A 10,366-nucleotide genomic window follows, 5' to 3' on the forward strand; every position below is an offset into this window, starting at 1 on the left:
TGGAACCTGGATTCCAGCCACGTAATGACAATTAATAGTAATAATAATTATGCTTGCTAACGATTATTGGATATGTATTATGGGCCAGGTACTGTGCTAGCATTTTGCATGTATTTTCCACATGTAATCCTCACAATAAACCCAAGGGAGTAGGTACTATGATGATGACTATTTTAAAGCAAAATGAGGGCTCAGAGAGGTTAAGTAATCTCCAGAAGATCGTCCAGCTGGTAGGGCCTAATCCAGAATTTGAACCTACGCCAATTTGACTGCGACAGTTACAGTATCTCCAAAAAAGCTGTGATGCCCAGCCTTCAGCTGGAGTTATACCGTGGGGATAGGCTGCTAGCCTTTTCTAGAGACAGTAAACTATCTGCCTCTGCTGGGGCAGCCCAGCCCTTCACCAGCACCCAGGAAAAGATGAGTCAGTGAAGAGTAGAGTATCACCAACGTCCAATGGCAAGAGTAGAAGTACATCTGCCTAAGGCAGCAAGGGGGTCCCCTGGGTGGCTGGGCAGGCCCTGGGATGGTAAAAGGAGGGATGGTTTAATCAGAAAGATCAAGGAGGAAACCCACCTTATAATTTTTCAGCCCCTCCCTTTAGTCTCCATCTTGCCTTTGGCAAGTCACCCACCCATCCTAAAGCATCTGGGGCCACCTAGGGCCCTGATGTTTGGGACAGAGTGGGTGGAGAAAAAGGGAGAGGAACCTCCTGGGAGCTACCAGGAAAGCTGGAGGCCAGAGAGAAGCCAGAGACAAATGCAGAAGGAAAACGGCCATTTCAAAGGACTTGTCACTAGGCTGGGCAGTTACGCTAAGAGGGCTTTGTAGTGGCTCTTTGTGGGCTAGCTGAGCCTGCCCACCCCACATAGGCTGGGAGACAGTTAGGGAGCAACTTGGGGCTGTGAGCTGCAAAACTGCCAGCCAGCCCAGTCCCAAGCCTCACTGGCTGGTGCCCTCTCCCCTCCAGTGCAGCTGCCTTGTGCACGCCCTGCCACCTGCTGGTTCTGTGGGTCGTGTCTAGCTCCCAGCTTCCCTGTCTTTATTTGTGCCCCTCCCCCACACAACTTGCTGGGGAAGTACCATTCATGGAAGGGGACCCCCAGGTCAGAACTAGGGTTCTTCCTACAGTGGTGCCCTGTGACCAGAATGGGGTCTTGGCTCCTCTCTGGGACTTGGGGTCAGAGGGACACTATTTGCATCAATAAAGCCCAGACCTATTTGATGTTGCTGGTTCATTTGCCTTCCCTGCCTCTGCTCATCTCACTTACATGATTAGGATTGGTTTAACAAGATTTCCTTTCAGCATCCCCCCCCCACACCTCCCCTCAATAAACCTCTTTCTTCCTGGGTCCTTTTATCATGCCCTCCTTAGACAGTCCATCAGGCTCCGGGTGTTTCCCTAATGCAATCTCTATCCCCCATCAAAACGCACGGTATCCCTACGAACAGAATAAATGAGGATCTGGAGGTGAAGGCCAAAATGGCCCAAAATGTCAGATTTCTTCAAAGTCTCACATTTTATTTCAGAAACGTGAATTTTCACATTCTACTCCATAGTCTACTGATGTTTGACTTACCATGTAAATATTGCATAGCTCTAAAATCCTTGCATAAATTGAAGTTCTATAAAGACACACTGTATTTATCCCGTGTCTCTGGGTACCCCACAAGAGATCCCCATTCAGGAAGCTCTGAATGTGAATGCATTATCCCAGAACCTGCTTTCTTTTGACCCATTGTCTCTATTGAAGACAGTGGTGAACAGAAAGAATGACTAGAACAGTTTGGAGTGGTGGGGGTGCAACGGAGTGGAAGGGGAGCCTGTCTTGTTGTTAAGCTCAGTTTCCCATGCAGGACCTGCAGCAGAACCAGCCGCACCCCCAGGTGCCAGAGGGCAACGGTAGCCTCCCACTTGGTGTGATGCAAGCCTTCCACTTACCCACATTCACCACCCCCTAACTTCGAGCACAGGAGATTCCCCTTTGGGTTAAGGCCCAGTCTCCAGAAGGTCCTGGTAAATTGCACATGTTATCTGGAATGGACAGCACATTAAGTCATTAGTGCCCATTAATGCACTCACCTGAATAAATCTATCAGATTGCCTGTCACCTCTCGGAGGGCAGAACTGTGAGGGGATGAGACAGTGGCCAGGGACCATTCCTTGGGATGTAGTAGGGTGGGGTGTCGGAGCTCTACCACAGCTTTCCCCCAGGCCTTGACCTTGTTGCATCAGAATTGTGCAGGGTAGCTCGGAAAAGGCTGATTCCTGGGCCCCACCCCAGACCTCAGGACTCTGCATTTAACAAGTTCCCTGAGACAAACCTGCATCTAAGCACAGCCTAAGCAGGGCTGAGAAGAAGAATGCTGTTCTGGGGGAGTTGGGGGTCAGAGCCAAATGAGAGGCCACTGAGGGCAGGGAATAAGAAAATCTCCTCGCTCACAGTTTTGCATTGCTCTGGCTCTACTCTGGAGGTTCCTTTTTTTCATCTCTCTCTCTCTTTTTCTCTTTCTAGAGAGCTTCTGCATTACTGACCCTCCTTGCCCCTCTCCTTCATGCACAGGGAGCCTGGTGGAGAGAGGGCCAGTGGATCAGGAAGGCCTTGGAGGGGGAGCTGAATTGACAGTCTCTGGGGAATTGCCCATCTCTTCCTTGTATGTGTTCCTTCTCTCCCCCCTGCTGGCATCTTAGGCATGTTTGCCCTCCTGGAGTTAGGAAGCTAAACACCAATTTAAATTGATGCTGACGGAGCCTGTCAGATGCCAAGTGCTTGCTGCTGCCGCTGCCGCTGCCACCAGTATAGCTATTCCCCACGAGGGAGTCCAGGCCAGTGTGCTTGGGACACTGCTGCCAGGATCCCGCCTCTTCGCCCTCACTCACCTCTGTCTGGGTTGGGGTGGGAGTGGGGTGAAATTTGGAAAGGAGAAACTGGATGGATGTCAGGAAATGTTCCCAGGCTGGTGAGCAGAGGACTGGGTGCTTCTGATCTGACAGGCTTTCCATCCCAGCTGGACCACTGTGTGGTCATGGATACGTGACTTGACCTCTCTGTGCCTAAGGGTCCCCTGGGAAAAAACTCAAAGGAGACTTAAACATCTGCCCAATGCTTTTCACAGAGATGCAGCCCTACAGAACAATGCACATGGAACTTTGGGAAGGAAAACACCGTCCAGAGATAAAGGTCCCTCGAAAGACTCTAGGGAAGAAAGGGTGTTTAAATCCACTTTCCCCCATATCCCTGGGGCTCCCCACTAATTTGATAAATGAATTATTGCTAATGTGCTAGAAAGTGCCAATGGGCCAATGAGTTCCCCTCTCAATGGTTTGCATTCTTGTCCAGAGCTGAGCTATCAATCTTTCTCCATGAATAGTGGGAATGTTTGACATGGAGGCAGGTGGCTGAGGAGTTTGAGGGTGTGGGGGTTCACCCTCGGACAATCCCCTAGTTCACTTTTATTTGATCTTCACAATAACACCGTGAGGCATGAAGGGCTGCTAAGTCCTCACTTAGAGATGTCGCAGTTGAGGCTCAGATTGGCTAAATGACCATCCAAGACCTCACAGGTAGGAAGTGATTGATTCCTGGTAACAGGGTCCCTCGCTCTTTTCTGTGCTGACTGCCCCCAGGCAGAGCCCAGGGCTCAGGAGTACCAGGCTTGGAGGGACCAGCTAGCTTCTCCCATTCACTTTTTCTGTTTGTCACTAATTTTTCTTTTCTTCATTCTGTCTTTTCTGGACCTCATTTTCCATCCCTCTAGCTGCCATTCACCAGACAGGGAAGAAAAACAATTAGCTTTGCAAGGAAAAGCGGGTGTTGGTTTGTATGTCTCAGTAGGCTAGAGCAATAACCCCAAGAAAGGCCTGACTAGAACATTCTCACCGCTGGACTGTCAGTAACTTGCTGTGTTTGAACTGGAGTCAATTGATTAACCTTTCTGTCCGTGAGTTCTCATCTTTTCCACCTGCAGAAGCTTCGCCAGGCTCCTGGTGGGGTGGGCCTGCAGGAAGGCAACCGAGAAGAGAGGGGGTAGGAGATGGGGATGCCGGATGAATAACAAGAGCTGAAAAGCACTTTGCAAGCATCCCTAAGTGATGCATTGATATTTAATGGCATTCTCTGCCTCAAAAGTCATGGCTCAGAAATGGGAGGCATTTGTCAAGGCCCTGCAGGCAATTCCCTGGTAATACAAGAAGGCGCCTATTTAGGGGAAGGGCCTAATTATAGCTTCTTTCCTTTATCTCCTTCTCTTGTTCATTAAGACCAAAGGACATTTGCTCGGGAAATCAGATCTTGGTTTCAGAAGATTTCATCTGCTCCCACAAATTGAATTTCCCACCTGGAGTCAAATTCTCTATTTATAACAGAGATATCATCTGCCCAGAAATCTGTCCTTGGTACAGGCCTAAGCTGGTGGAGATGTGCTTTGAATGGTGACCAGCTCCGTGGACTTGGTGGGCCTTAGAGAACAGAGGCCGTGGTCTAAGGGTGGGGAGGCCAGACTGCGTCTTTGGGAGGGATGCTTGGGCTCCAGCTGCCTCTGTCAACTGAGGCCTGTTTTTTTTCTGTTCTTGAGCCCATTTTCAGTGGCTACAGTGGCGGTTTTCTTAAGGGCTTTCATCTTAGGCTTGGCCTCCCTATCACCACCTCTAATCCATGATGCCACCACAGATCCACCTTGCCAAAGCATGGCTGGCCCCACGACACTCTCCTACTTGGATGCCTGTAGCATGAAATCCAAACTCCTCTGCTGCACTGATCTCGCGCTAGTCCATCCCAAGAACTGCTCACTCCACCAGGCATGGCTCCTCACTCTTCCTTCCTTCTACCCTGACTCCTGCATTTTGGTCTTGCACTTTCTCCAGGCCTACACTGCTGTCCTTACTCTCTGCCTAGCCCCATTATATCCCTCCCAGAGGCTCCAGCCCCATCAATCACCTGCAGAGGTCCCAGTCTCCTGGGAATGCCGAGCCCTTCTGACTGCACCAGCCATTAGGCACATATCCAAGGGTGTGTACCTTGTTGCAGCACTTGGATTCTTGGCTGGGACTGGAATTGGTCCTTTTGTGGGCATAGACCAGCCTCCCTACCTTTGTGGGCAAAGGCCAAACCTGATGCTCCTTTTGAGCACCCAGAGTGCTTGGGCCAGGCAGGTAGGTGGGGCCAGGCTGTCCGCAACTCTACAGTCTCTGGTGGCTGCTTTATTTTCAGCCTTCAGGGCCTCCCCCACCCCCTATCCCCTTTTCTTGTTCTTCACTGGAAGCTCCTAGCGCCATTCAGTAGCTTCTTCCTTTTGTTAATCATTTTGATGGTTCTTCCTTGGACCCTCTTCAGTTTCTCTGAAATTAATCAATCCAGAGGCAGCCAAGAAAAAAACTGGGAAGTCAGGGAAGCTTGTCTTTCATACAACCCTCCCTCCGCTACTTGCTCAGTACCTGCAATTGAGCCAAATAACCACTGTTTTCACTTCCTGTTCCCTGAGATTAAACTTTACTGAAAAAGAGCGTGTAAATGTCCTTTTTCTGATTTAAAACAATCTTGGTTGCCTAGCAAGATGCTCTGAGTTCCTAAACTCTGAGTAGCTGGAAGCTGGGATGAAGTGGTTGTCCTAGGAGAGTCAGAAATGCATTTCCTGGGGCTCAAAGTGGAGTGTTGGAAATGTGTCTTTAGGGGAAGGAAGAACCTTTCTCTGTTCTGGGAGGGATCACTTTTAGTCATCTTGATGGCCCAAGAAGTTATTCAAGTGCAACTACTTCAGCCTGGCTTGGGAAAATCTCTTAAATCAGGAGATGAGAGTGGACTAGCTGAGGAGGGGCATTGGCCATTGATTTGTTGGGGAGCAGGAGCCTCTGTTTACCGAGCCTTTACCGGGTACCAGGCGTGGTGCCATGCAGGTTATGTCAACAGTCTCATTAAATCCTCATGTGAGGTAAATGCTTTCATCCTTGATTGTGGACGAGGAAACTAAAGTACAGAGAAGTGAAATAACTTACCTCAGATCACTAGCTAGTAAGTGGCAGCATTGGGATTCAAACCCAGGTCTATCTGATGCCAAAGCCCATGAACTTCACCACCGCTCTATTCTGCCCTAACAAATAAAAACTGCCTTTGTGGAGTCAGCATCTTAAAAAGGGCCAAGGGGAGGGTATAGCTCAGTGGTAGAGCACCTGCTTAGCATGCACAAGGTCCCAGTGCATGCATTCAATCCCCAGTACCTCCGTTAAAAACAAACAAACAAACAAACTCAATTACCTACCCCCCCCAACAAAATTTAAATTTAAGAAAAGGCCACCCTTTAAATACTTTCTCTATACTCTCAAGACATGCTTTTAAGCTACTAACTGTGAGTTATTTTTTCATCATAGTCTTAATAGCCACAATGTGCCCCCTACCTTGCCCCGCAACTCCTTTACTTGTCTGGTGTAGAAGGCCAGTGGAGGAGAGCACAGGCTCTGAAGCAGACTGCCTAGGTTCAAATCCCAGCTCTGTCACTTTTTAACTGTGGGAATTTGGGTGAGTTGCTTAATCTCTCTGTGCCTCCTTTTCCTCATCTATAAATCTGGGCTAATAAGAACAGTTACTTCATAGAATTGCTAGGCTACTTAATTGAGGTAATGGATGTTCAGGAGATGGATGGTGGTGATGGCAGCACCACCATGTGAATGCACTTAATGCCACTGAACTGTAAACCTAAAAATGATTAAAGTGGTAAATGTCATGTTATATGTATTTTACCACAAATTTTAAAAACAATCCTTTTAAATGGAAATTCCTTAATCTTGTGATGTTCTTAGACACTGAGGATACACAGGGAACAAAACAGACAAGATTCCTGCTCTCATGGGGCTAACATTCTAGAAGGGAAGAAGAGACAAAATCTAGTCAACAAATAAATAAATAACCCTATAACGAAAAACAATATGAAAATGAAAAAAAATACACCCTAGCAGTTACGATTTGCATCCATTCATCCTTGTGAATCTTGGAATGTTTCCCTTTTATTTTTAATGATACAATAAGATATTTGGTCTTATGCTTAACTCTGAACATATCTAAAAAAAGGTCTGCTCATGTTTTAATGGAAACGTTTTTATCTGCAAATGGTTAATGTTATTTTCACCAATACCTTTGGAACCAAGCCAGTCATGATTTCCATTGGGTGCACACTTGTGTATTGACAGCAAAATTCCAGTGCTTTGTAAACTTTTCCATAAACCACCTTCAGAAATAGTTATTTAAATGCTGTCATGCCATGGATATCAATTTATCACTTCTTATCCAGAATCATAAAGTCTGGGTAAAAAAGGTGGGTGTGGTAGGGAGAGACAAGATTTGGGAAATACGGAGGAAAATGTGTGTATCGATTTTCACTTTTGTATTGAAATAAAGCTTCTTGATACTTGCAATTCCTGATATATATAATATATATATATATTATATATATATTCAAACATTTATATGGGTTGGGCTAAAAACATTAATGCTTTTATTCTCATATGGAAAAAAGCATAATTAGAACAATTTGGATACTGTCTATGAATAATTAAAATATGTAGTGCAAAGATTAAAAAAACCCAAAAAAACCCAAATGAACAAATAAGATATTTCCTGATATGAAGAAACTAAAACAGTGATGCGGAAGCTAATTTAGATTAAGTAGTCCAGAAATGCTTCTCTGAGGAAGTGACACTGTGATGTTTAACCTGAATTCTGCATGATAAAAGGAGTCAATCATATGAAGATTTAGGGGAAAGACATTTTAAGTAGAAGGGACTGCTATTTAGTGCAAAGACCCTGAGGTTGGAACTAGCTTAGTGTGAACTAAGACCCTAAAGAAGGCCCGTGAACGTGGGGATGAGTTTGGAGAGAGACAGAGGCCAGATCCTGGAGGGCCTTACAGGCCACGGTAAGGGTTTGGATTCTCATCTAAATCTAACAGGAAGCCACTAAACAGTTTTAAGCCGGAGAGTGACATGATCGGAATAACTGCCTTAAATAGATCATTGGCATATGTGTGAAGGATGGATCCAGGTGAGAGATGATGCTGGGTTGGGCTAAGATGGCAGCAGTGGAAAGAGAAGTATATACATTTTGGATATATTTGGGAGTTTGACAAGCTCTATTGAAGGACTAGGTGTAAGAGATGAGGTCAAAGGATGACACTTGGATTTTTTCTAAGTAACTGGATGATTGGTGGTGCTGTGTGCTGACAATGAGGGCCTATGCTGTACATCAGAAATTGTAAACTGACTATACTTCAATAAAGACAAAGGAAAGTGGGGGAGTAGTGATGTTAGGGGTAGAAATCAAGAGTTCCGTTTTGGGTACGTAAGTCTGAGATGCCTATAAGACCTCCAAGAGGAGATGCCAAGTAGACAGTCAAATGAGGTAATAATAATAATAATAATAATAAGAATAATAATAATAATAATAAGAATAAGAATAAAAAACAACATTTTGAGGGGAGGTAATTAGTTTTATTTATTTTTTAAATTATTATTAATTTTTTCAGCTGAGGTACTGGAGATTGAACCCAGGACCTCATGTATGCTAAGCACGTATTCTACCGCTAAGCTATACCCTCCCCCCAATAATTATTATAATAACAACAACAACAACAAACTTTTATTGATGGTCACTATGTACCAAATACTGTCCCAGAGGCTTTATACATATTACATCATTTAATTCTCACAACAAACCTGTGAGGTCAGGTATCATCATCCCACTTTACAGAAGGGGAAACGGAGGCAAACAAGGTGAAACAACTTGCTTAAGGTCACACAGTAGGCAGTAGAGGCAAGATTCAAACTCAAGCTGTCCGACTCCAGACCCCATGCCACTGTGTCATGAATCTGGAACTCAAAGAGGAGGTGAGGGCCAGACATAGAAACAGGGGGATGTTCATCAGATTAATGCCCTCGAGAGCTATGTGACTGGATGAAATGATCTTGGAAGAGAATGCGAAAGGGATATGGGGTTGAGCCCTAGAGTACCTCAAACATTTCAAGGAGTGTAGGAAAAGGAGTCAGCAGAGCAGCCTAGGAAAGCACAAGGTAGAGGCATACCAGGAAGGTTGTGGCATCATGAGAGTCCAGAATGGAGAGGGTCTCAGGCCAAGTGTGTCCAGTGCTGTTGAGAGGGCAGGTACAATGGAGACAGAAAAGTAACCACACAGATTGGCCCAATGTTAAAGAGAATGAAGGCTAGTTTCCTAATGTCTGCAGGCCAAAACTTGAATGATGCACCGCCCCTTCCTGTCTCTTCCCTTCTTCCCTCCCTTCCTCCCTTCATCCAGTCACATACACTAAACTCTACTTCAGTACTAGGATCTATGGAAGGTGACCAAAGGGTTCAGACCTAGAATCTCACCGCATCCTATTTAGTATTTGCTTTGGAAGGGATTTCAAAGGCAATCTCAGGTTGTAAGAGCGGATTCAGTCGTGCCTGACCTGAAGAAAGCTGCCAGTGGGACAAGGCCACCTTGAGGGTATTGCTGATTTACTGAAGGTAAGGAAATCGGCACCAAGCTCAGCAGCTTGGGCCCCCTCCCTTGTTCCCTCCCTGGGAACATGGCCTCAGGAGCAGGACACCTGATTAGAATCTGCTGGACATCTCTTCACAGTAGGCTGTAAACAACTATCACCATGCCTTTCTTAACACAGAAAGACTTCCCAGGGGACAATCGCACTCTGTAAATCATTTTTATGGGACGACTCAGAGTCCTGTTTTGTCTTGCTCAGGGGTTTCCTGACTCAGGACTATTAGTTCAATCTATTCATGGTCACCATCCAGCTCTCGGCAAAGCCTGTTCTTTTCCTAGGAGCATCTTCTGCCTCTGGTCCCTGCTGAGCCTTTCTGGAGTAATTGGTAGGTCTCCTCCACCTTCTAGGTCGTACAGAAACTCATACTACTTTCTTCCTCTCTTCCTTGAATTGTAATTTGCTTAGTTCCCACCACAAATAGTAGCACCTGTCTTTCATCTACTTTTAGAGTGGAGACCTGCTGGCTTCATTCAGGGCCAGAGGGGCCTGTCCACAAGACCAATTCCACTATAGTTACATTTATGAGTGGATACAAACCCCATCATTTAGCAGAGATATGCCCACTGTACTAGGGTAGAGGATGATACTTAGAAAGATGGGAGGAGAAGTCACTAAATTCCTCAGGTGAAACTAATTTCAATTATATATCCATATATGTCTATTTGCACATGTATAACAATACATATGCAAACCTACACATGAAATACTATATACATAAAACTAGATCTAGGTCTATTTATAAATCTAGATCTAAGATATAAAACAAAGGAATGGAGAGCCCTGCCTTCCTAAGACACACAGTGCCTCACAACCTCCTGGGAT

This window comes from Camelus ferus, chromosome X (genome assembly GCF_009834535.1).
Source record: "Camelus ferus isolate YT-003-E chromosome X, BCGSAC_Cfer_1.0, whole genome shotgun sequence".
Taxonomy (NCBI): Eukaryota; Metazoa; Chordata; class Mammalia; order Artiodactyla; family Camelidae; genus Camelus; species Camelus ferus.